The 26,779-nt window shown below is 44.2% G+C and overlaps 1 protein-coding gene across 3 annotated transcripts in view; it reads right to left on the reverse strand.

Moving 5' to 3' along the window:
* Window positions 1-14,150, reverse strand: part of LOC126540481 (uncharacterized) — an 87,691-nt gene extending 73,541 nt beyond the window's left edge. Inside the window, exons 1-4 of one of the 3 annotated variants that reach the window (XM_055076053.2) lie at window positions 13,948-14,077; window positions 13,658-13,743; window positions 11,062-11,213; window positions 557-6,711 (exon numbers count right to left, since the gene is read on the reverse strand). The gene's annotated coding sequence lies outside the window, so the exon portion shown is untranslated. The other 2 variants (XM_050187299.3, XM_055076052.2) reach the window with 2 other exon arrangements.
* Window positions 14,151-26,779: the final 12,629 nt, after the last annotated feature.

Genomic DNA, 26,779 nt, shown 5'->3' on the forward strand with positions numbered 1-26,779 from the left:
ATCTCAAGGTTATGTCAGTCTTTTTTCTTTCTGTCTTTTTCATTGAATTATTTCTTTCTTTGTTCTCTCTTTCTTTGTTCTTTCCTTCGTTCCTTCTTTCGTTGTTTCTTTTTTTCGATTCTTCTTTTACATTCGGCCATTGCAACTTTGCTTGCGTACGGGGGTTTCAGGTATAAGCCAGGTATAAGCCATCCCATTTTTTCAGGTATAAGCCATCCCTGCTGATGATTGTTTTGTATCACTGCTCAACTTTTTTTAAACCACTCAACTTGATGATGGTAAGTTTTCAATCACTCGACTAGACGTCGCTTTTTTCAGGTTTGAGCCATTGCAACGAGCCACTTAAGGTTTTCGCTTTAACAATAACTTCTAATATTGATACCAAGGAGAGCACACTCAATGACCTCTGATGTATTAGGCAGAATAAATCAAGTCCAATATAACGCCGGCCGAACTCGGGAAGCAGTGGGCCCTTTCCGCGTTTATTAAGCACTAGAGCGATGGTAGCGATCCAGGCGCGGAGGATACTTCACAAGAGGCAGCAAAGTGAACTTACCAGTTGGTGTAAAGCAAGGTTGTGGTGAGGTGTGGCTACCGCAGAACTAAGATTAGAACTGCCCACTTACTTTTGTACTGCGCCCCACCGGATGTCGCGCCTTTCTGACATTCTCGCAGGTTGGAACACGATAAGCTTCATCAAGGTGAAAGCGAGCAAACAATGGTAATAGCCACAAATACTGGCCCTACAATCGTTGTCTTTTATTAGTATTTGTGTATCTTCACGTTCACAGAATGGCGATAAGCGTTCTGGAGTGGGATATAATGCACCATTACCCATTCTTCGCGAAAACAACGGTAGCTTAGTTGCGTTATAAAAGGCAACGTGCACTGCTAAAAATGCGCAAACAGCATTCTAGCACGCCTTTAGAAAGGAACACATAGAGACCATGCAAAAAACACTGTGTGCGTGTCCGTCCTTCTTGGAAGAAAAAGAACATCCAGGTTAACAGCAGTACACGGCTGCGTACATTTACATGATATATTAAATCTGTGCATTTTTCAATATAGGTGGCCCTTCAGAAGCAGCTTTCAGCTTTCCTGAGTAGATGCTGGGGTTGTCTGGTACCAATAAATGTCATTATTGAAGGCAAAGCGCTAAATAACCCATTGGGCAAAAAAGCTGGTGTCTGTCAACTGTAGCAGCGAAATGGCACCTAAACTCGCATTGGCACTGGCTGCGACGCCACGTCACGAACTGCGCCTCGAAGGAGCAGGGCGGGCGAAAGGAAACTCCATAGCGTGAGCGGAGAGGGCATCGCCGCGACTCCACAGCACGCTTTCTCTCGCTTTCGGCATGAGCGCTCCTCAAAGGGCTAGAGCCAATGACTCCTAGATAGCAGGCCTGTGAACTTTGTTTTCTAACGTCATGCCACTTGGTCCGAAATTTTAGCTGTCAAACCGGGAGTAACGCAAGCGGAGTACTCACGTACGCTGCAAAAACCTGGAGGCTTACAAAAAGGGTTCTACTTAAATTTAGGACGACGCAACGAGCTATGGAAAAAAAGAATGATGAGTGTAACATTAAGGCGGGATAAGAAGAGAGCAGATTGGGTGAGGGAACAAACGCGAGTTAATGACATCTTAGTTGAAATCAAGAAAAAGAAATGGGCATGGACAGGACATGTAATGAGGAGGGAAGATCCCCGATGGTCATTAAGGGTTACACACTGGATTCCAAGGGAAGGGAAGCGTAGCAGGGAGCGGTAGAAAGTTAGGTGGGCGCATGAGATTAAGAAGTTTGCAGGGACAACATGGCCACAATTAGTACATGACCGGGGTAGTTGGAGAAGTATGGGAGAGGCCTTTGCCCTGCAGTGGGCGTAATTATGATGACGATGATTAGTATTGTGATGATGATGATGATGATGAACGCAAGCGGTGACGTCAAAATCAACGCGGTTTACTCGGGAACTTCCCTATTAGATTCTATGGTAGTTGGGGAAGGTAGCATCACGTCATGGATCGAAGTGTGTAGGACCTGTGCTATCTAGGAGGCGTTGTCAGAGCGGGAAAAAGGAACACCTGGTGCGGCGCAAGCGCTCCAGGTGTTCTGTGAGGAGAGGGCAACGCTGAGACGCGTCGCCTGGTGGGCATCGCCGCGTCAGTGGCGGGCGGCGTTGGCACCGCAGGCTGCTGCTGCTTGCTGGCTCGGGCAGCACGCACCGGTGTGGCACATTACTCGCAGCGCGAAACTCGAACCACGGCTCAGCGGCGTTCATATGGATATTAATTATTTCGCATTCACAACTCATAAGAGGTGATTAGGTATGCTCAGATTTTTTATTGAGATGAGCGCGCGACACATAGCGGGTGTTTCACGTAACTAGAACCAAACTGTCAAAATAGGGCTTAACGTCTTAGACGAACGAGACCAAGAGTATATTGTTCCCGGCTGTCTTATCGTAATCCGACTATTTCTTCTAAATTACAGTTGCTTAGGTTATTAGTTCTTTTCAATTATACGAAACTTTTAAACATTCATTTCAGAGGAAATGCGTTTTTCGAGGAACTGCAGAACGTGCTTAGGAGAAACTCAATGAAATTGTTTTCTTCAGCCCATCTGAGACGTGCTTATGTTATGATCCGTACCTTTAGAGCCCGCAATGTATAAAAAAATGACGCAAGTGCATTCTTTTGCGTGTGGTTTGCAGGGCTCTAATTCGTGTTTTGAGAGAAAGAAGCCCAAGCTGTATGCATATTTGCACTTGTCAGCGAAGTCCAATAGGTTTCCTGCAGCGCTAGTGCTCTCTGAGTGATTTCTAGGAATACAGGAAAATTCTTCTTAAGATGACGCGGTTTCTTTGTGAGCAGGTGTAGGGCGCTCCTAATTGTTGTTCACAATAATTGTTCTGAGTGAGTGAGCCTCACTGGTGTCCGAAGCTTTTACGTTTAAACATTTACAGCTGCAAATGTTGTTACTGCGCAGAAATATTATCCGTCCAACTTGTGGGCGCTCAATGTAGCTACAGTACCCGCAATGCTAATATGCACCTCTCAGCGGAACATGTCGAAAAGTGCGCAAAAAAAAAAATGCCACCATCCTGTCGTCAATGCGGTATTGTGTGACCTGGGAACAAAGCAGGGACAATACTGAGCAGTCGCTGCATTATTGCTGCGCGTTTGCAACAGTCCCTCTCCAAACGCGGATGCATGCGTGCGCCGCCCACGTGCCCTTATCGCCGACAGCGTGCGGCGTGGGGATCCAGGAGTGCGCGATAAGGATAATTGTAGACTGTCAAGTTTCGGTGGCTAGCTTGAACTTGACGCACGGCTGCCGACTGCTCTCTGGCTTGGCGACAGAGTGGCACGGACACACTATAAAGATACGGTGAAATCAGTCGGTTTCCGGATTCTCACTGAGCGAGATTGGCTTTGTGCGCAGCTTTTACTTCGTAAAGGAAAGCTGCCGTCTAATATTTTTTTTATTGGTGTGCCTCCTTCTATGTGCACTTTTCGTAGTTGTCCCCCTTACCAGATAGCGGTGGCTTATGTCTAGGTCTCTACGACGCCTAAACGATTAATGTGTGCTCGGCAGTATTTGCACTTCGCTTTGAAGCTATACCAAATCACGCTGTTTATGACGACGAGCCAGTTTTTTATAAATAGCTAAGAATAATTTGCTATATGTGTTATCATAAACGAAGTCTCTGCAATTTAAATGTTGCGTATATTGAGGAACACGCCAATGTTTTCGGCTCCTGAGAATGCCTATTGTGGGCTCAATATCTACGAAAAAACTCATAGTAGCTTTCGTGGTGGCACGCAAGTTGTCGTTAGTACTTTCAACATGTACGAACCGAATGATATTCAAACCGTACGAATAAGAAGTACTGAGCTTAACCGTCATTTAATCATAGATTGCAAGAGTCTTGGAGTCCAAACCCAATTTCATCATGAGAATTCGGCCGCAGAGGTTACTGGGTGGTGGGGAAGATTGAAATAAGTAGCACTTAAACATTTTTTTAAGCTTGTGTATGATGTCTTGTTATGGCACACCGCGTAAGAAATAGGACGCTGTCTCGGGCGATGATTGTGCCATGCGAGACGATCACTCTCCCCTGATACTCAAACTTCATGACATAAGCTTCACAAGAAGGGGGGGAGCCGAAGGAATCAATCGCTTGTGAATAAAGAAAGCTTGCATTGCATCCATGTCATCAATCAGGTAATGGAAGAATCCTTGGAGTACAATCAAACTCGCTATATGATTTTTAAAGATTATGAAAATGCATTTGATTCAGTGGAGATACCAGCAGTCATACAGGTATTGCGTAATCAAGGAGCACATGAGGCATACATGAATACCTTGCCAAATATCTACAAAGATTCCACAGCTGCCTTGGTTCTCTACAAGAACAGTAGAAAGTTACCTATTAAGAAAGGGGTAAGGCAAGGATACACAATCTCTGCAATGTTATTCATTGCATGCTTAGAAGTATTCAAGTCATTACACTGGAAAGGCTTGGGAGTGAGGATTAACGGCGCATATATCAGCACCCGTCGGTTTGCAGATGACATTGCCTTGGTCAGCAACTCTTGGGACCAATTACAACAAATGACTGAGGAGCTTAACCGAGAGAGTACAAGAATGGGGTAGAAGATTAATATGATTAAGATAAATATAATGTTAGGCAGCATGGCAAGAGAACAATAATTCAGGATCCCATTCAGCCTCCAGAGTCTGTACAAGAGTACGTTTATCTAGGTCAATTACTCACAGGGGATCCTGATCATGAGAAGGAAATTTACAGAAGTATAAGAATGGCTTGGAGTTCATACAGCAGGCATTGTCACATCCTGACCGGAAGCTTACCTCTGCCGTTGAAAAGAGACGTACACAATGATTGCATCCTACAGGTGCTAACACATAGGGCAGAAACTTGGAGGCTAACAAAGAAGCTCGAGAACAAGTTAAGGACAGCACAAAAAGTGATGGAACGGAAAATCTTAGGCGTAACCTTCAGAGACAGGAAGAGAGCGGTGTAGAGCAGAGAGCAATCGCGGATAGCCAATATTCTAATGCACTTTAAGAGGGGAAAAACCCAGCTGGAAAGGCCATGTAGTGCGCAGATTAGGATGGATAACCGGTGCAGCATTAGAGTTACAGAATGGTTGCCAAGGAAAGGAAAGCGCAGTCGAGGGTGGTAGAAAACTAGGGGAGGGGGGACCGTGATGAAATTAGGAAATTTGCAGCTGTAAACTGGAACCATCTAGCGCAAGCCAGGGGTAATTGAAGGTTGCAAGAAGAGGCCTTTGTCCTGCAGTAGACATGAAACTAGGCTGCTGCTGATGATGATGATGAAAATAAGCTTGTCAAATATTTCGGTTAGGGTAACTCTCTTTGTCAATCTGGGGCTTCCGTCGCACTTCCACCGACGACTCAGCCTTCGTTACGCTAGCGTTGGCCATTGAAGAAAAGCTAATAGGTCGCATGCATACTCTGCATTTACCCCTTTGAAGGTCCAAGAATAATTTCAAGCTTAACAACTAAATATAATGTTGTTGCTAATTATTCTGCTAGGCTCATCAGAAAAATGACTTCAGTTACCTAGGACAGGATAAACAACAGTGATCGGACATGACGGAAGTGCTTCATGTTTGTAATTCCGAGTTAAGATTTTCTCCGGTTTTTACCAGCCATCCACGCTATCTTTTTCTGCGAAATAAAAGTACTGACACGTGTGCTTGCTCATATTTCTACGGTGACCGCTTTTCACCGGCTTCTAAATGTTAAGCGTTCGCGCTCGGCGTGCGAGGCGCATGCACATATCGGAAGTTTCTCGAGTTTTATCGATGCTTCTATTCTTTGTCTCTTGTCACCGAACCTTGCGTAATGAGATTGTATGCGCAATGCGAATTGTGTATTGCTTTCTCCAAGACACGCGGGTACCAGCGATTACGCTGGTAGATTAAACGAGTCCTGTATTACAGTCGAAGCGCTTCCCCCACTGATCGGATTTCTATGATCGCCGACTTTGCTCCCTGCTGTGGTTGAGCTTTGAGCGTCACTTGCTTTTGTGAGCACAGGTTTGCTCGCTACAAAGAGTTGGTTTCGTCATTCACAGTTTTCTCTACTGTGTCCTTAGCCGTCACTACAATGCGAAAATATGACGCGTCAAATCAAATATACGCACATTACGAGAACCAATATGAAGCAAGCCAATTCTTACTTTTCTAACACTGTTCGCAGTTTCTTTCTGATAACAAAAATGCTTTACAAGAAGACAATAGACGGGCAACCGCACATATCACGAACTCCTCGCGAACATGTCACCTCTTTCACCACAATGAGCGTGTCTGGCGCTTTGATTACTGTCGAAGAATCTGTGAACCTTCCTCCACGAACCACTTTCCCACTTGATCAAGAATCTTGCTGAAATGCTTGACAAAGTCGGCGTTGCTCTTGTAGTCCGATGACTCTGTGTTGGCCACGATCTCGTCCAATATCTTTGTCACAATGATAACGGCTTTCTCGCTAGCTTTTTCTTTTGCTGTCTCTAGTGCCGCATCTGCAGCTGCCCTTACGACTTCTTTTACGGACGCCTTTGCTTCCTTTCCGAGGTCGTAGAGGAAGACAACGACTTTTTCGGCAGCTTTTTTAACTGCCTTTCCTAGCTTTTCCCAGAAGCTGCGAAACGAGTACTCGTCGGTCTGAAAACAAGAAAAAAATACAAAATTAGCATAACTATTTTTAAGTTGCAAGAAGAGGCAATATTGTACGCTTCATTTTATCAAAAACTACGCACTAAGGTGATACAGGACTGTTTTCAAAGCTTTATACGTATATTTGATAGAAACAATTAGTTTATATGCGATGAACTGATTATTATAACGGCAAGTATCGAAAGCTAATCTGCTTGTTTCAACGCAGAAGCTAAAGGCGTAGCACGCGTTAACACGTCGCTGTGCAGACAAACTTCAGCGAGGCGCGATCGTCTGTAAAGCATGGCGGAGTTATCATATGCGTCTCAAGCAAAAACAAAAAAACTTGACATTTTGTTCAAAAAGAGAGAGAGAGAGTTAGCAAAGAGAGGAAAGGCAGGGAGGTCAACCAGACGAGCGTCCTGTTTGCTACCCTACACTGGGGGAAGGGAAAGGAGGAACAGAAAGAGGAAAGCGGGATAGAGCGAACACAACGTGTGCACGCAGCAAAGCGACTTGAAATCAATCAAGTCCAAGCAAGTGCCCGCCGATATGTTAGGCTGCCTTCATTCTGCTGTATGAAGCATTGATGCATTGACGTACATAAGTCCGCCGATGTATATAAGGGCGCGGCGCTACAGTTGAAGCATCTATATTTCCATCATCATCATCATCATCAGCCTGGTTATGCCCACTGCAGGACAAAGGCCTCTGCCATACTTCTCCAACTACCCCGGTCATGTGCTAATTGTGGCCATGTTGTCCCTGCAAACTTCTTAATTTCATCCGCCCACCTAACTTTCTGCCACCCTCTGCTACGCTTTCCTTCCCTTGGAATCCATTCCGTAACTCTTAATGACCATCGGTTATCTTCCCTCCTCATTACGTGTCCTGCCCATGTCCATTTCTTTTTCTTGATTTCAACTAAGATATCATTAACTCGCGTTTGTTCCCTCACCCAATCTGCTCTTTTCTTACCCCTTAACGTTACACCTATCATTCTTCTTTCCATAGCTCGTTGCGTCGTCCTCAATTTGAGTAGAACCCTTTTCGTAAGCCTCCAGGTTTCTGCCCCGTAGGTGAGTACTGGTAAGACACAGCTATTTTCATAGTGATAGTTTATATCTCGAACACAACATTTCATGTTTAAAGATGTGACGCCAAGTCAAACGGCTCGGCTACATCAATTTAAAATTTCTTTACTGGGAACAGCCACATGTTTTTTTTTCTTTTTTACAGTGGGTAGACGGAGTACCGTCTAGAAAAAAATTTCTCCAATCAAGGTTCTACGTACATGGTTAATTACTGCGAATACCAGGACACGTGCGTTTCATATATTGCCACGTCTAACCTCCAACGACATATTTGCTGGAGTTTCACAAAGTCTCAGCTTTCGGCGAACTTATCTTGCTACTGTTGACACATGTCTTAAAAGTACGCTAAACCCCATAAATCCATATTCTGTGAGGATGGCATGATCCAGCGAAACAGCCGTAGCTTTCGAATGTAAGTTTGACTTGTTTGTATTGCAATATGCTATTGGGAATTGTAATGAGTCACTTATTATATCCATGCAATTCCACGTCCAATAGGTTCCAATTGCCTCTCCATCACATGAGCATATCGATAATGACTGCTTCGTAACTGGCTCCAAGGCGCAGTGTGCCAAGCTAACGAGTAAACTCGAACGAAATTTCACGTTCTCCTTCGCTTACCACAATTATTTCAATCAACACACTCACCATTGTCGAACTTCAAATTTGTTACCCCTGCGCGTTATTGAACTATTTTATTGTATTGAAAATGTTAACTGTCTATTAAAATTACGACAATTTGTTTCCCTTTTGCCTTCTCTAGTTTGCATATATACGTTGCCCATATAAATTGCGACTTCATATTACATAGCACTGCCGCATTGCAGTATGTTTTTGCCTTTATTTCTATACAGGGTTATCATTTTTAAGTCTTATGCAATTTTTTGAAAATTGCCTGTGGCAGATCGCATAGTTATTGTCCTCCAGCAGCATTATTCGAAGACGTGGACGTTACTAGCGCGAGAAATAGAAGCCCATAACCAGCTAACTAACAAACATTGACTAATTATCTTCTTAATTAATTACAATTGCAATTGCAATTGCATTGACATATTGCAATTCACGAATAGTAGGCGGTGACCTTGCAAGACGTATCCACTTGAATTAGATTTCCAGGATAATACCAGTTTCCAGGTATTATTTCTCAAATTGTGGAATGAAATACATGAGCGTTCAGGTTGCTTTTTTGCTTAAATACGGTAAAGAGCGTTTTCTTTAGTTCACCGTCGATTATGATACTCCCTAATCAGAAATGTGTTTTTATTCGCATGTCAATATTTTATATTATGATTATATATGTACACGGTTTACATAAGAAGAGAACGCTGTGATTAATGTATCTGGCGCGCAAAATCTGTCTCGGGCGACAAACCAAAAACAGAGCCAGGTTTCGTGCGGCTGCATCGCAGAACCATTCATCTCCGAAACATACGCTGGTAGCGTGGACCGACCTCAGCAGCACACGCCGCCAACGGGCGTAGCACTCCTCAACTCACGCAATCCTGGCACCCCCCTCGGAAGCGCAGAGGAAGTCGCCCACGCAGCTTCGGATGCCGTGACGGCACGCAACTCAGCGCATACCCAGGCCCCAATTCCCATCTTCTCCTCCTCCACTTTCCTCCTCGCGCTCTCTTCTTTTATCGCCTGCTGTGCTTCGCGTTTGCTTTTAGCTATCGATGTGCTCATTCGCTAGGTTATGGGGTTCGATGCCGAGTAATGGCGGCGCTCAACAAAGGCACGGGTGCCTAGAAGCTGCACTGTAACAATGCACTGACGATTACAATACTCCCTAATGCGAAATTTGAGTACAGCTCTATATGTTTTCTTTTACTTTCGCGTGCCATTATATTGTATTATAATCATATAGTTACCGGGGTTATATTAGGAAGAGAACGCTGTCAACAGCGTAACTGGCGTGGACAGTCTGCCTCGTGTGGCACATTGCTAACGGATTGAAGTGTGGCGCGACTGCCTCGCTAACCGGGAGATCGCGAGAGGCCGCGCGTAGGTGACGCGTGAATACGATTCACAGCAGCCGGCGCAGACAGACTTTCACTCACGCAGCGCTTTCTTTTGATACAGAAGACGTGCGCTGCTCTGGCACCATAGCGCATCCATCGTCGCCGCACAGCCCGCCTTGCGCTGCACTAAACTTTTCTTCTCACGTTTTCGTTTCAACAACGGCGAGAGCGGCCCTTCGTCGCGGGGAAATCATGCCACCAGTGTCAGCGGCGACAACACACCAGGGAGCATCACATGGAGCTTACTCGTAGCCGCTAGTTATCACCCGTTACCGGAGCAGTGATTCCCGGCACACGCTCTGGTACCTCAGACTAACCTCAGCAGCTGACGTCGCGGACGAGCGTAGCCCACCCCACCTCACGCCACCCTGGCTGCACCTCGGAAGCGGATATGAGAACGCCCGCGCGGCTGCGAATGCCATCGCTGCCGGCAACTTACTGCATGCGCAAACCGTCGCCCTTCCGTGCTCCTCCACTTTATGTCTCATGCTTTCACTGTAGCCTACTCCTCAATCCTCCTCGCGCTCTCTTCTTTCATCTCACACTGCGTTCCGCGGTCGCTTTAATCTTTCGCTGTGCTCGGTTAAGAGCTACGACGCCCACGAACGCCGACAGTCAGTGCCGGAACGGGGGCCCATGAGCCGCGCTCTAAAAGGCAAGTGAACAGCAGTGCGTTCTTACGGTAAGTTTTATGGTGCATATCTCCAAACTTGCGTCATTCGGGAAATTCTTTGCAAGTTGATAGGCTTTGCAATTTTACCAGCTACAATTTGTGAAGTGCAATACATGCCGTAAATAATTCGTGGAAAATATAATCAGGAGAGATTTGTTAACTCTTTGAATATTTGTTGAGATTTCTCCTGCATATATTGTCTGCCTCTATGAGTAATCCAGCTGAATAACTTCAACTGTGTTATTTGCTACTGGCCATTTTTAAAAACTCCATACAACTTAAAAATTATCCCTCTGTTTGTTACTGTTACCTCATTTATTAGTTTCCTTACTTTCGCGATGTGTGTTATTTAACCGCAGATGTTACGGTAGAAAGTGCCGTCAACAGCTCCTTAATTTCTGAATCCTGCTGTAGCGCATTTTTAGTCTTCACTCTGATGCAGTAAAGTTAACCGAAATAAACTAGCAGTCGAACGCGCCTCACATTGTACAAAACGCTCTTTAACAATTAACTGACGTGTTGCGCTACATGAAGGCTCCCTGTCGTCCATTTATGCAGCATCCTTCCTCACCTCACTGTCTTGAGCGTCATCCTGCATGAGTTCACTTGCAGCAATGCGCAAAATGTAACCCACAAGGACGGCTTCCTCAGCTGCTTCACTGGAACTGTTACCAAATGTGGCTTCCACCGTGTATCCATTCTCGGGAAGCTTGTAAGCAGGGGCTAGAAACAATAAAAGAATTGAAAACACCGACGCATTAGCGCACGACAGGTTTATTTTTCGGAGCATACGGTACAAGCCTACGCACAATTAATGTTTCCGTTGCCCTGAAATAAAGCTTAGGCCATTACACGGGACACGCTATGGCCACCATATTGACTCTAACATTGTTCCTTCAATGTCACCATTTATTTTCCTCTTAGAAACTTCTTTCACTCCGTCGTCGTTTTTTCGGGCTGTTACCATTATGAATTCTTAAGACGCATTGCTTGCGTAGGTGAGAGTGAAGCCTGTACAATCCCTCACCAAATAAAAAGGTGCAGTTTCGCCAGAAAAGTGACGCATCCATTGCCATAGCAAATTAGCAGACAACGATACAAAGCAGCGATATCACTTTAATTGGCCGTTTAAACCCCTAAACATTATCTCGTTAACTAAATTAACAAATATGGTATCAGTGCGCACAAAAAAACGGGAATACATGACGCTCGATGGCCGCGGACACTTGCTTTCGCAGCGGCGGCATGAGCAAGCGCGGCAGCAGCATCTAGCGAAGGGACGTTCGTGTTATCTCTCGCTTCGACGCAAACTGATCGCCGAGAAAACGCCGCACACATAAGGCTGCGATGTGCCGACGCACCTAGATTCTGCCCCTAACGCAGATGGCCCTCAATATACGGCCATGCGACCGCGCGCAGCCGCCACATAAGGAGGCACGTTCACACCGAAGGCGGAGCGGCCAACGCGTTTGAGCGTGAAGCGGGAAAAACCGCTTCACAAGGAGGCTAGAGCGGGCGGAAAACGAGGCGGTGAGTCCGATCGCTCGCTGACCGATTTTTTTTTTTCTGCCTGCTGGAGCTTTTCGCGTTAACGCAGCCAATGAGGAAGCAAGACGGCGGTGACGCGCCGGCGGAGAGGGCAGACGCCGGTGCCACCAGATGGCGACACGTCCACCACGTGAGCGCCACTCACAGACAGGGGCAGCCAGGCAAGCCGCCCGGTTCGAGTAGGCGGGCGCATATGGCGCCTCACCGCGTTCAAAATCCGCTTGGCTGCATCGACTATCCGCTTTCGATGTGCACGTGGCCATATGCAGTTGCAGCCGGAGCTGCGCCCCTGCCTACCCTACCTCCGGTTCCTCACAACGTTGGGTGCCTCGCGCGCAACGGAACGCGGCACGCTTCCACCCCACTCTGCTCCTTTTCTTACGGGCGATTGAGGCGCGGTTGTTGGCTGCCCTGGTACGCTTTCACTCGGACAAGCAGCGTAGGCAGCACGCCGATGGTGTTATCGCACTTGGACTTCATACAGAACATCACGGCGACGCCGACGGCAGAAAAACGCCTGGAGTATTCATATGATTGCTATTGCAATAAAAGAAAACCCATGAGTGTAATGAGAATATCGCAAAAGAAAAAAAAGGAAGACGAACTGTGCAAAACCGACTTAGGTCAGACTACTATCCACCGCAAGGATTACAGGCATACGAAAACCAGCAACAAATGAAGTGGTCACTGAAGGTTATTACGCGAATAAAAATGGAATATGAGGATCAGCCCTGTAGACAGCAGCCATGCACTGACATGGGCTTTAAACAAACCATTAAGTTTTCTGCGTTCTTGCCTCTTAATAGACTCGTGTTCATATTAGTCGTAAACGCAGTTTGAACAAAATTTACTAAGGAGTTAGCCTTCGAATCTGTGAACGGTGATCTCACTTTGGTAGGCATGAAGTGGTAACAATCATTATTCTCTTATTTGTCTCAAGTTTGCGTGAGCTTACAGTTTATCTAATCAGGATATGGTTAGTTTGAAAAACTGAAAAGCGTCGTGAACACGTATTGCCTAGTTTGCGGATATCTAAATTTTAACCCGTGTAAAGAAGCATAACTAACACAGAATGCTTATGCGTTTGTACACAGTCGACTTCCATAACTACTAAAGAAATAAAGGCGGCCGAAGGTTTCCCTTCGTATTAGCAGTACCAGTGCTTCTAATGGCGCACTTGTACTAGTCATTTGGCAATGTCGTGACCAAACTGAAAAACCCGTAACTCGAAATTCATACATATAAACTTTTATTAGGTATTAGCTATTTATTAGCTATATTGTACTGGTCGACTTGCCATTTCTATGTACACTGTTCTTTATACTTGCGAACAGCCGCTTGTCTCTTTGGTGACTCAGCGGCTCGGCATAAGATGGCAAAGCCCAGAATTTTAATTTTGATTACACATACGTGTGATAAAAGCCACAAACTCAATTGCCGTTTCCCTCGTTAAGTGGATAAAGAAGAAAATGAGCTGGTGAATTCCAGTCCAGAGTTCTACATGTAGCGTCATAAATAAACCTTACTTGGCATTTGGGTCAGATTAAGTTTAATAATCGATTTAAGTACTAGAAATGCACTCCGGCAATACCATCATATCAATAAATGTAGTAGCGTACCTGTGAACAGAAAGGCGCTTAGAAAAAACATGGCCGTGATTACTTGCTTCATGGTGTAGTCCTCCAACTCCTGCAGCTGCTTTACACTGTTAAGAAGCGGAAATTTTCCACCTTTAGTCCAAGCACGAAAATTTTTGTAGTGCAACATCGACGTAAACAATTTATATGGATCTCTAACTACGATATAGCCCATTTTATAGCTGCAGCAATTAAGCTGTCTGGCCATGCGATAGTATAATGAAATTTAATGGTTAGAAGAAAGAAATTTCTGAGTGAGCTACAACACTTACTGTCACATTAAGGAATTTTCAGACACATATAAGAAAATGTGGGCCAGACCAATTAGCATAGCAATTCTGCGCCCTCGCGCACTGAACTGTGACCATTAGGAGTCAGCGAAAAGTCAGTTGAGATACAGCCAATACTACTCACCAATGATGCACTTACACGCAAGTTCCAGCGCGTTGCTTGTAGACCTTAGCTACCTATCCTGTGCTTTGAGTGCTTTTTATATGTTGACATACAGCAGGCGCCATGCTGCAATGTGTTACCTACGATAAGCCGATAAGTATAATCAATGACCTTAGCCAAGAACAATGGTTATGGGATCCTAAAACACAGTGGAAGGTAAATACGTGGTACTGTGACTGTTGGTTGTTGTATCAGCTATGTTTTGCCACAGATGGCTAGTGACAACCTAAGAAACTTCTAGTGTACCAAACACAATAATGCTATCACAAGCTCAGGGACGAAGTCACAAAAAAAAGCATGACGTTCTTGTGGCTCCATGCCCCCAGAAGTAAGGGCGGTCGGATGCACCTAGAATGTATCCGCTCTTGCTTCATTTCTAGAAATGTCGACGTACTCAGTACTATTTGACACTAACATGGACTCCGGGCTCACGCAAGCAACACAGATTGGTTGATGAGAAGACGAAGGCGGAAATCCTGCTATAGAACGGCACCTCACGGGAACAATTACAAAACGGATATTACGAATTCTGAAAGGTGAATCGCAGAGGGAAATAAAACGGTACTACAAATGCTATCCCAATTCTGTTGCTGCTTAAAAGGAAAAAACACGCATTGATGAGCATTGAATTGACGAACGTGGTATCGTAACATCTGTCAATGCCTATTCGAAAGTTAACATCGCGAAAATCGTTCGCAATGCATTTAATGACAGAGCATTCCTAAGAGCATCAAGTGATCTAATCTCAAGCGCGTTGGCAAAGAGATGTGATGGCCCGTGAATTAAATTTGTTCTTGAGGCGTGATAACCATGGGTTCGTTCCTTTTTGATGTGATGTAATGGCTGAAAGAAACACAGGCGCTGTAAGTGACGGCGTGGTTCCGAGCTGCAGGTTCCTTTCACCAATTTGAAATTCCTGAACGCATGCGAGCTCGACATATAGTAAAACCACAATTTTTTAGGAATTCGTTTCAATAAATTCAATACGTTTCTTATCCGTTCCACCGGGTCACCATTGTTTTACCAAGAGCAAAACTTGGCTTTCAAGTGTTTCAATAACAAAAATATAAAAAGGATGAAAATGTAAAAGAACCGCCCAGATTAGGAAATTTCGGGACCGCTGCAAAATTTTCCTCAGCGTCGTTGTGATGATGATGACGATCGCCGTCATCGGTTAAAGTGTCGAATATTAAGGCAGTTATGGGTCCCAATCACTGTTTTAAAGTTTTTCTCAGTTAAAAGGATATTTCCATATGAATATACTAATGCCATGGCATCTTTCACTGCGAAACGGCATGTTCAACATGTCTGATTTGCGAAATCGTTTTTTGTTTTCTATAGTTAGGCTGATATTTATTTCTTAATATCTATTACGCATGGTATCATTTAGCCGTGCAGTTAGTCGCAAATCCATGAACTGTTCCCCCGCTATCATTCAGAAAAAAGAGCACTGCTTGTTGTAAAGCAAAAAAAACATTCTACTCAAGCATGGAGACTTCATATTGCTTTGCATATGTGGTATAAAATCCAGGCTAATACCAGAAAGCACATCGACAGTCTGAGTCATTCTTGTCTGGAGTGTTCGATCGGCCGAATTGGCTGCTCTTTTTTCGCAAAAGGACCAACGAAAGAAAACACAGGCCGACGCCGCAATGACACTACGTATGGCCGCATATGCAACATCTGCGGCATGATCATGACCATGCATGACAAAAAAAAAAATGGAACCTAGCAGGTACCACAAGGCAGCAGCTACGGACGCTGGCCACTCGACAGCGACAAGTGTCATCAGACTGGACAACCATACCTTTAAACACAAAACGTAATTGTAGGTTTATAGAGTTTATAATTCTGGCAATTACTTTAGATGGAGGTAACCAGTGAACAAAGATTACAAAAATTGAGTCAATTTAGCATACGTCAAATGGGCTGAAGGTGAAAGCCTGCGCGCTTAAGAGATATTCAGTAAATTATTTGAGATTCTCATTCGAATGCGTTGTTGCGTCTTACTGTTTCTCCCACCAGAAGCCGTGGATCCAAGTGCCTTAATTGGCGCTACCCTTATTCGCTGTACCTTACCTTCGCTCTAATTAACAGCAAAGTCGTGGGTTCGACTCCCACCGGCAGGTCTTGGGTTCGAGTGCCTTACTTAGGTCTATATTAATTACCTGTGCTATAAGTAGCTTCGTCTTAACGCCAAAGGGCGTGGGTTCGACTTCCGCATAAGCACGAGGGCTCGGCTCCTAGCAAAGGCCGTGGGTTCGAGTGCCTCAACATACCTGTATCCCAATTAACTTTGCCTTTTTTGGCATAATGAGCGGCATCAGAGCTAGCTGTGGTAGAAGACGACGACGAACGCGCGAGCAGTGGCACGAGCGCGTTACTCTACGAGGCGAGCACACGTGACTTTCTTGACCGCACGCCGTGTTTTCCAGGCAATCGGAGGTATGAGCCGCTTAAGGTTTTTGTGAATGTTTATCATCAGAGTGCTGAACTTGCTTTCACCTTTGCGCATCCCTCTTGCTATGTCATCATCATCCCTCATCACATCTTTATGTCCCCATTCCCCCTCCCCCTGTGCAGAGTAGCAGGCTAGAGCACCTTAGCTCAGGCCGACCTCTCTGCCTTCTTTCAATTAAATTATCTCTCTCTCTTGTCTTAACCCTTTCAGACACCACTTTCTCCTGTTGATTGAAAACTTACTTTCATGACATTTCTTAGATATTCTGAATAACAAAAAGTGTGCAGGTGGAAAAGAGATTAGGAATTTTCAGTTCTCTAGGGAACTTTGATAAGTTTACAGAATGTGCACTTCACGGGAAAAATTGCTACAGGCGCATCAAGTATAAGAACTTCAGCGGATTCGTGTCTTTAAGAGCTTGTAGAACACTTATCTAGTAACTTACCTGCCGTGGTTGGTCAGTGGCTATGGCGTCGGGCTGCTGAGCACAAGGTCGCGGTATCGAATCCCGGCCACGGCGGCCGCATTTCGATGGGGGGGAAATGCAAAAACATGCGTGTACTTAGATTTGGATGCACGTTAAAGAACCCCAAGTGGCCATAATTTTCGGAGTCTTCCACTACGGCGTGCCTCATAATCAGAAAGTGACTTTGGCACGTAAAAGCCCAAATTACAAAAAAAATAACAAGTTACACATGTTATCCTAATTCCCGCACAATTCCAATCATAGTTGTTTCAAGGTGGATGCGACATATTTGAAACATTATGAATTTTACCTGTGCTTTTTGCTGTTTATGCAGTACCTTGGTGTGCACAATTCTGTAGACAGCGCCAGAAATGGTTAATAAAGAAGAAAATAAAGACTGTAATTCGGGCTGCTTAGTATGCAATAGTGGGATCAAAGGTAGCACTACAAAGACAAGGGCCCAAATACGAACGACAACGCATGGCTGCATATGTCTTGTTGGTTTGTCCATGCTTGTCTCAAATACTGAATTACTGAAGAGTATAGTAATAAGATAGTTAGGAAAATTGACTAGCCTTGTTTACTGTAACATTTTCGCGAGGCCAGGGGTGGCACTATATCTCGTTATGCGCAGCCATGTAGGTTTGCTATCTAAAAAGAAAACGTCGAGACAAAATCAACTCTGTACCTTTCGAATAATCTGTCAGCCTGCTTGTTGAGCTCCACATGTACTCCACTCAGAGGCATCCTTGAGAGCTAAAAACAAACAAACAAAATTCTTGCAAAAGGTGGATAACGCTCATGGATAATTAGCGCTTTTAACCTCGCTCATAATTATGATATTTATGGCGTAGAGAGCCGACATGGCCGTGTAAAGATGTCAGCAGGGCAACAGCCGATGAAAACTCTAAACCGGGCTTCTGAAGTGACGCTGCATGGTCCTGCAAACCGCTCCAAAGCCTCGTATCACAAAGTTGCCACGAAAGAAGCTTTGGGCTTTTCTTGAGATCAGATTGTGCGTCGACGTAGTTGTTTCCAGTTTCTCCGAGCTGAACCAGAATACGAATGCAATCCTTCCTGTGTTAAAAAAAATTATTTGCGCAAGTGGTGCGTGCGAAAAGTAGTTTTCATTCAGCAGACGTTTGAGAAAAGAAGGTTTTTATATTATTCGAGACTGATCAAGAAGCACCTCTAGCTCTTCGGCGAGAGCGAAGAGCAGAGATGGAATTTCTGACATATTGTAAAGCATTTTACTGGCTCCACACAATCTATACTCCAAGCAGCTACTAGGTTTAAAGAGTGATTGCAGCGTGGTAAGTGCATATACAATGAGTTCTTCATGCATGCCTACAGGCCGTGGCGTTCCCCTCTCGCGTTTGGTGTTCAGCGTACTCTAGCCATGTTGCTAGCATTGTCGTAAGAACAGCCTCGGCAGCTATAGAGTGAAATGCAGTTATCGTGAAGAAGAAATCACGCGGTTGTTGCTAGAAATTCGCCAGTGGGCGATTCAGTTGATTCAAACCCACCGAACCTTTCGTGAATGTTAAAATGTAGCTTGCGCCGAAGGGTGACCAAAAGTCTACAGTAGAGATGTTTGGCATAAAATTGACAATGAGGCAGAAACAGTTGAGTTCTTTCACCTTCACGAGGATTCACGCCCTTATATAATTTGTCTGCCATCATGTCGACAAACTAGTCGCAGGTGGACTTGCAAAGATGGATGTATTATTTCTTTTCATAAACCAAATCAAATAAGAAAGAAATGAGAAACAAATAAGATACGTGCATAGCGTACCTTAACAAAATAGCAGGTGGTGAACCGTCGTCTCTTATTGAAAGTAGGCAAGAATGAAAGGTCGTTTGTGCTTTGACCTATAGTTCTTAAGAATTAAAACAGTCTCACCTAAGAAGGCGTAACTCAAGAGGACTACCGATTACTGAATCTTTTCTCTTTTGGTGATCGGGAAGGCATGGGATATCTAAGGTCTTCTCAGACATACCGAGTGGCAGGTACTAAGTTAACATCTAACTGCAGTTGCCACTGCAGATGGTTCCAGAAGGCGACGTAGAAAATACACAATAAAAACGCGCACCTTTTCTGCTTGCATTTCTAACCAGGAATACTCAATTTAAAAAAAAGAATTGCCCAAAGCACATTCTGAGTATATTAGCCGCTCAAAATGTTTTAGTAAAAGCAACATCGTGGACCATTTTGCCAATTTAGTACAGGTCATCTCGGTCTACTAGACAGTTCCCTCTCCCCGTCCATGTGGGGCTTGATCTCAGATACGACGATTTAAATTCTTCCTTCTAATAGTTCAATAAGATTTTTCTTATTTCAGCCCAAGTCATCCTTGAGACGCTGGGCGAGCTTCCTTTTTTTCTATTGCTACGGTAAAATTAATGTCGTTGTTTTACATGCGAGTTCTTTTAGCCGTGAGGCCTCAGAAATTTTGATCATTAATACAATCTCGTTAATCTACCAAACGAAATTCACCTTTACAAGTGGAACTGTCCCTGCAAGTTGTATTCTATGTTTCAGATCTGCAACTTAAGGTTTCAAAAATTAGTGTATGTCCTCTATTTGTTTGTTTGAAGTTTTGTAACAGACCTGGGAGATGTCATGAAGAGAGCTTTGTTCGGCAATAGGCTGAATTTGTGCTCGTTTTGAGGCTTACAAAGATTGTATGTACCAGTAACAATCTGGTTACGTTCTAATTACAGAGGAGCGACAAAGAAATTGGGCAGAATACATCATCGATGTCGGCCCAAGTATGCAAACATCTACTAGTTCTGGAGATCAGTGCATGAAAACACAGCACATTGCATGTACAATGCTCGGGTATTTTCCTTGCTGATTTGCTTCTTTCCTTTTTGTTCCACAGCATCCTAGATCTACTGAGGGGGCCTTATTAACAACTGAGTAAAGGAGTATTTGCTGTCGCCTTTGTATACGTGTAGTGACGTCAATTGCCATTTACTCGTTTGTTCGTAGTTGAAGGTGCCGCTTCCAGATATTTGCGAAACAGCTATTGGCACTTCCGTAAGAGCATGTGATGATGATTTAGGCGCGTTTAAATTACTTGTTAATAGTTGCATACATCCTAAATATCGCGAGATAGATAAAATAAACTTTATTCTCCAACGAATTAGGTCATCTATTCACCCCCTGACACGCAGGTGACCTATGAACACATCAGGCGCAGAATCTTTGGTGCAACACCACAGTCCATCAGGTCCACTAAATCTCAGTTTAGGCATCACGACATCTAATAGCTGCAACTAAAACCAACAGACTTTTCTTGTTGCAGAGAACCACCGGTCAGTGCCTTTAAACGGCAAGCTAATATGACTATTTATCATAAAACAAGTAAGCTAACTCAGAACACTCGTGGCCCACATTCTTAGCCAAGTGTCACAGTGTGCGGAGGATGATTTCATATTTTTCGGGAAGACTGCAAAAAGTGTGTAGGATGTCTGGTCGGAAACAGGTGGGCCCGCACCAAACTGAAAACGGTTAGAAGCAGTTTTAAATGAAGAACAAAGATGGGGGACTCGACCAAGAAAGCTTCGACTCAAAAACTACATTCTTTTCAGTAAGTCGCCTTTAAACATTGTATATCGGTGCTTTCACATCAAATAATAACAATAATAAGAAGAAAAAGGAGAAGAAGAATTCAGATCATTTATTTTTTTAGATGCCAGCGTTGCGCAAAGCTTCGCTCTGCCTTATGAGCCGCTGCCCCGCACGGTCGACGTCTTCGCACAGGATCTTCACAAAATCGGTGCGGCTTTCGGAATCTTCGAGCGCGTAGCCCACTATGGCCATGGTTATTAGCTTGGACAGGATCTCGGCAGCCTTTTCTCTTAACTTTTGCTTAGCGTCGTTTGCAGCTTTCGTGATGCGATTTGTGGCTTCGTCGTAGGCATCCTGCATGACTCCTTTCACCGTTTCGGTGGCATTTGACACAGCCACCTTGACTTTTTCCCACATAACACGGATAAAGTACTCTTCGGTCTGCAAAACATCAAAATAACACTGCTTGTGAGTCCAAGACAATACTGACCCCACATGAAGCCATATTGTTTAGTTTATAGAAAGTAATAATTTGCAGGTCAATGCCAAATGTTTGTGACATGGTCGTGCTTGTCATACTTTATTTAAAAAATATAACTGCTTCCAGCCACAAACACCACACTAATTTGAAGTAAGCACTCGAAATAGCTAGGGCGTTCTTACGGTTACACGCACAGACAACTAATAATAAGATCGAATTTATTGTAAGCATAACCAGCAGCTAAAAAATTGCGTTACAAAGGATAATAAAGGCTGCTTGACCTTACGTGTGTTTTCTTTAAGCTAAGATGCTCGACCTCTCAAGAGTAACTTCAAGAGTAAATAGGGCCACGTTAGTCGAGAGCGCCTACTTTAACCCACCCGTGATGGATTAGCCCCTATGGTACTGCATCGCCAAGCAGCAGGTCGCGGAATCAAATCCTGGCCATTGTGGTCGCATGTCGGTGGAGGCTAAATGCAAGAACGCCCATGTGCCGCCCATTGGGGGCTCGGTTAAGATCCCCCTGGTGGTCAAAATTATTCCTGATTCTACCACTACGGTGTTCCCCATAATGAAATCGTTGTTTTCACACGTAAGGACACAGTGTTCATTCATTCTACGCGTACCGTTATACGTGTTGTACGACTGCTTCATTTGTTTTGTATGGTTCCAATGCGAAAAAGCTTATTGCCATATGGTAATTACAGTTCCCCTAAACGGCGCACTTTTATCCACGAGAAATTTGACAAGCGCCCTTTCGTCAACTGGGGTTCTCCGCTGCTGCGCTCTCAGCGCCGCTTGCTTGCTCATTGCAAGGGGTGGATTGACGCGGTCGGTCAGCCTGTCCTGCTCGAGTTCTGAAACCTTCATGAGGCTGCAGTTTTTTTTTTTACGCAGCATACAAATATGCTACTGCACTATTCTCTACAAGATGGACTGATGTCGTTGACTGAATGGCCGACGAAATCACACGTATTGCGGCTTGTCCTTCGAGTAGTATGCTTGTCATTACGGTGTACATGTGAATGTACGTTGCGCATATTTTGTCAACATATTGCGCCATGGTTGGTTTTTTCTCATTAAAAGCTTGTCTATGCTTTCTTGAGGGTTAACTGCAGCCTTGAGCTAACCTCTCTGCATCATATTCTCTGGCCTCGAGCACATGGTTCGCAGGCCACAAGCATTCTAATTTTTTTATGACAAAATGCTCTAAGTAGGTCGTAGAAAGTGTTTAGTGTGTTTCTAATTAATTTTAGTATAAAGTCCATAAACAGTCATAAACAGTCATAAAACGGCCAGTCTTAGAAAGGCTGACCGTTTTTTTTTATTTTTTGGTGCCTCAGAAAGGCTGGCCAACGTTTCGATAGGGGGAGCTATCTTCGTCAAAGGCGGCCTCGGCATCCTCGGCATGTTAGTTTTAAAGGTTTAGTGCAGTGACGTCACGTGCAGTTTTTGTCTGTGGCGGTAGGTTAAAAAGGGAGAAACATCAGAGGTAATGAGTGCTGTCTCCTGACGTCTGTGAGCGTCGTTCCCAAGACGAGGGGACAAGAGCGGGAGAGTGGGAAGACGGGGAGAAAAGAAAAGAAAGAAAAGGAGAGAAGAAAACGAGGGAGGGAGATATCAAGAGGGAAAAAAAGAAAGAACAAGAAAAGAAAAGGAAACAATGGGGGCGTGGGAGGGCGTTGGGGAAGCGAGAGGTTAGGGAGTATTCAGGGGTGTCGTTGGTGTCATGTTTTTTGGCCAGCCTTTCTTAAGCACCTTATCCCTGTTTACAAACTTTATACCACAGTGTGCTATTCCATCTGTCAGCCTCGTTCTTGAGTTTTAGTTAATTTTATGGGAAATGCGCGACATTATTGCCATGCCCTAACGTCACTGCAGCAAGATGTGGCATTTTTCTGTAATTGGACACTAGGTACCTGAGTGACAGACCATAAGGATATTCTAGAGCACGATGCAAGCGTAGCGTCCTAGCAAGCATGAGATAATTGTCAATACCAAAATTTCGTGGGTTAGTGTCTGGTTTCGAGTATGCTCGAATTACCCGCTTGCCGTATAACATGCGACGTTCAAGGAAAGTTTGGCGAGAGCTGATTCGTAACTTATGCTTACTACGTAGACTTGAAGTTATATCACTGACAAGCTACCCCACCCCACCTCGACCCCACTGGTTTATGTATTGGCTTCGGGACTTTAAGATATATTAAATAAAATGAACTAAATTCACCGTAACAACAGGAATTTATTACCACAACATCGGTTAAACTTAAGCGATGCACCTATTGCGTCTACATTGTAAACCGCACCGTCAAGTACACGTATGCAAGTGTTGGTGGGATAAAAAATTCTTAGAACCTCTAGTACGAAAACGTACCAAAATAGTGGTATAACACAGGCAATCTTCCACTGCAGTCTCAAACAAAGGTTGTCCCGAGAATTTTTTATCAAAAGACAGTTACTATTATTTCACTGAGAAAGTGGAGGTTCGCGACTGGATTCAAGTTTTTTTAAACGCGCACTCATTCCTATAACTTTGAAATTTCTCGGCAGAAAGGGACCATAATACTTCGCAAGTAGATAGTCTTAAGCGTGCTTGACGATTGCAAAACGCAATAAAGCATGATGACACCGTGAGGGAGAATCAGTGTGGCTTTACACTATGATATTTTTTCAGTCAGCAAAAGCTTGAACTATGTAGGACAAAATGACCGTAATCAGCAGAGAAATCTCGAATTTCCTTTCAGCTATACGCATTGCTTTAGCCGAGGTGGCATTTTGCAACATAATCTTAAAGTCATGCGTGAGGTCATGAAGGGCACTTGAAACACACGCTTAGCGGTTGTTGACCTTATATTACTGGTTTTTCAAATGTACCCCCCTCCCGGAAGAAAACATATGGACAGTAATCCGAGTGTGCCATGCACTGAGGGGCTGCAGTCAAAGCAAGAGCAAGCAAATGCAACTGTATCTATTGCATTGTGGGATAAGACACTGCTACCTCCTTCCCCTACAAGTGATGTAACCAGTGTCGCTTGCAATACCAATACTTTAAAGATGCATTAAGTGAAATTGTTTATTACCACTAGAGTAAATGAGCTTGTACTATTTAGTTTTTCCCTTTAAACACGGCCTCAAGTTGCTAGGCATTTGTAGACCAGTGTTACGCATACGTGGTTGTTACGCTATTTACCGTGTTTCACAAGTGAGCCCACATCTGCACTACATTGACGATGTCTGTAGTTTAATGCCACAAGGACCAGGTCTGACGAATGACCACAAAGGAAACTGAAGGATATATGCTACTTTTATAAATGTTCATTGCGCTTAGATCTGCGGGTAGGAGTTGTTACTTGACAGATTAAGCACCGCAGAACCTCTATAAAAACTTGATTCCCAGCCGATTTATTGAATAAGTGACTGCGCTTCCCCGAGAACGCCTTAATGCATATGATGTCTGTCTCATGACTGCGAGCGCTGGCATTTATGAGCTGGTTAATATTTCCAGTGACTAACATAAGAACGAATAAGTTATTTCTGTCTTTCCTCCATACCTGGGCGCCAAGTTCATCGTCTTCGGCCAGCTCGCGTGCCACAACCCGGAGGATTTCACCCAGTTGGCGACGGAGTTTGTCTTCACCTTCAATAGGGTGTCAACGCTAGATACTTTCTCAGTTAGCGCGGCCGCCGTAGCTGAAATGATACAAAACCCAGGTTGGAGACTAAAACCCAGACCGCTCTGTTTCCCTCTCCATCGTCGGGATCAGATTGCAGTCCCAGCCTCACATTCTACTCAAAAAAAAAAAATGTCTTTCTTTTTTGCGTTTGCCCGGTACAAAATCCATTTTTTGGCTGTATTATAAATTTTGAGGGGAGATCACACAGATTCTTTTCTATCAAATAAAAGAATATACGAGTCGCGGCATCTACGTAAGCATGCTCCAATACTCCCGGTCATACAGTGCGCCACGGCGTGAAGGTAATTGCAATGTTATTTAAACATAAAACTACATGTATTGTTTATTTTCGAACACTCGAATATATACATCCTTTAAAGGGGCCCTGAAACGATTTTGATGATTTTCTACAAACTAATTGAGTGGTTATAGTAGGTCCTTCTGATCATTCATTGACGCATCTAGGTACTCTGCGTAAAGCCCGTAATTTTTTATAGTGTTTTAGGAATGTACATTGCTGCCGATCGCAGCGCACCACTTGGCTGAACTTCCAGCGACCCTTAACCATTTGACGTAAATTGCCCTAATAGCGCTAGTAGGTCGAGTTATCCGATTGGCTGCCTAGGGCGCGTCACCGATAATTTTTCCAACTTTATGGTGAACAAATGTTGTACGTAATAGTTGGAATCTTAGTTAATTTCTTTTCATAAAAAGAAAGTAACAGAAAGATAATTTTTCCCTACATATAAGCGGAAGCTATAGCTCGGGTGCTCCTATCTAAATACCTGTAAAAGGAGAATTCGTTTTTCTCGGCCACCACTGCACCAAATTTGACGATCTTTGTTGCATTTAAAAGGAAACCTTCAAATCTAGTAACTGATGGTTTGGAATTTTTGATTTAGCTCGTCAATATTTTATTAAAGATTAGCTGAACTCGAAAATTTTCAGAAAGCGAAACTTTCAAGTTTAAGGCTCTGTAACTCGGCAGCGAAAAATAATATCACAATTCCATGAATTGCATCTAATAGCACATCTAAAGGGGACAAAACTGATACGTCACACATGAATCACAAAAAATTTAGTAACCTGGAAATGCAGCTTTTGCAGAACCCTTATACTCGACGTAACAAATTCACATTAGATATAAAATAGCATATTCAATTTGTCTGCTCTTAATGATCTAATCGGTGCAATTTACAGAAACACGATAGCTGTTCTTGATGCAGAGCTAATAGCTGTTCTGGATTATACAAAATTCAGGCCTTAAACCGCAATTCCGCTTCCAACAGTTACTAAAATTTAATTTTCTCCCTAAAATGCAACAAATTGCATCAAAATCGGTCCGGGGGTTTTCTTAGAAAAAAAACGTTTTTGCGTTTTACATGTATTTGAATAAGCCGCGTCGGAATCAGGCCCGAGCCAAAGCTTCTTGTTAAGCACATGCGGCACACAGCAAGTGTCGTCTGCTTGTGTTACAACGTGCTTCGTGTTGATGAGAGCTTCGCGGTCAGTGACGGTCTCAGTCTTTTCGCGAGCACCATGATTCGCCTTTGTTGCGTTGTGGGCTGCAAACGTAGCGACTAACAGTATGTTGAGCTGCGACATTGTCTCCCTCTGCAAGGCAGCAGATGGGCGGAGTGGCTGCAGGGCATCGGACTATTGATATCCAATCGTCGCCAGGATTTGCTCGTTTGCGGCCGTAGCTTTTCGCGTGTCGGGTATTCGCGTAAACGCAAGCGCAAGCGAACTGGGCTTGGCCGTTTAACCGTGCCGTTTCACGGCATGAGCAGAGGGGGAAACGCGAATGGTCTGCACGGTGCAAGCCACCTGGTGGCATAGAGCTCAACCAAACACAGTAGCCGTAACGAAGCGTATTTTAACGCGACAGCGTTAAGGAGCTTGTGTCGCGGAAAAGCCGGTGTCGTCAGCGTCGGCGGCGTTGGCCGTGAGCGATAAATCCCAGCAGGCACTTCATGAATAAAAACAACTTGC

Source organism: Dermacentor andersoni, chromosome 2 (genome assembly GCF_023375885.2).
Source record: "Dermacentor andersoni chromosome 2, qqDerAnde1_hic_scaffold, whole genome shotgun sequence".
Taxonomy (NCBI): Eukaryota; Metazoa; Arthropoda; class Arachnida; order Ixodida; family Ixodidae; genus Dermacentor; species Dermacentor andersoni.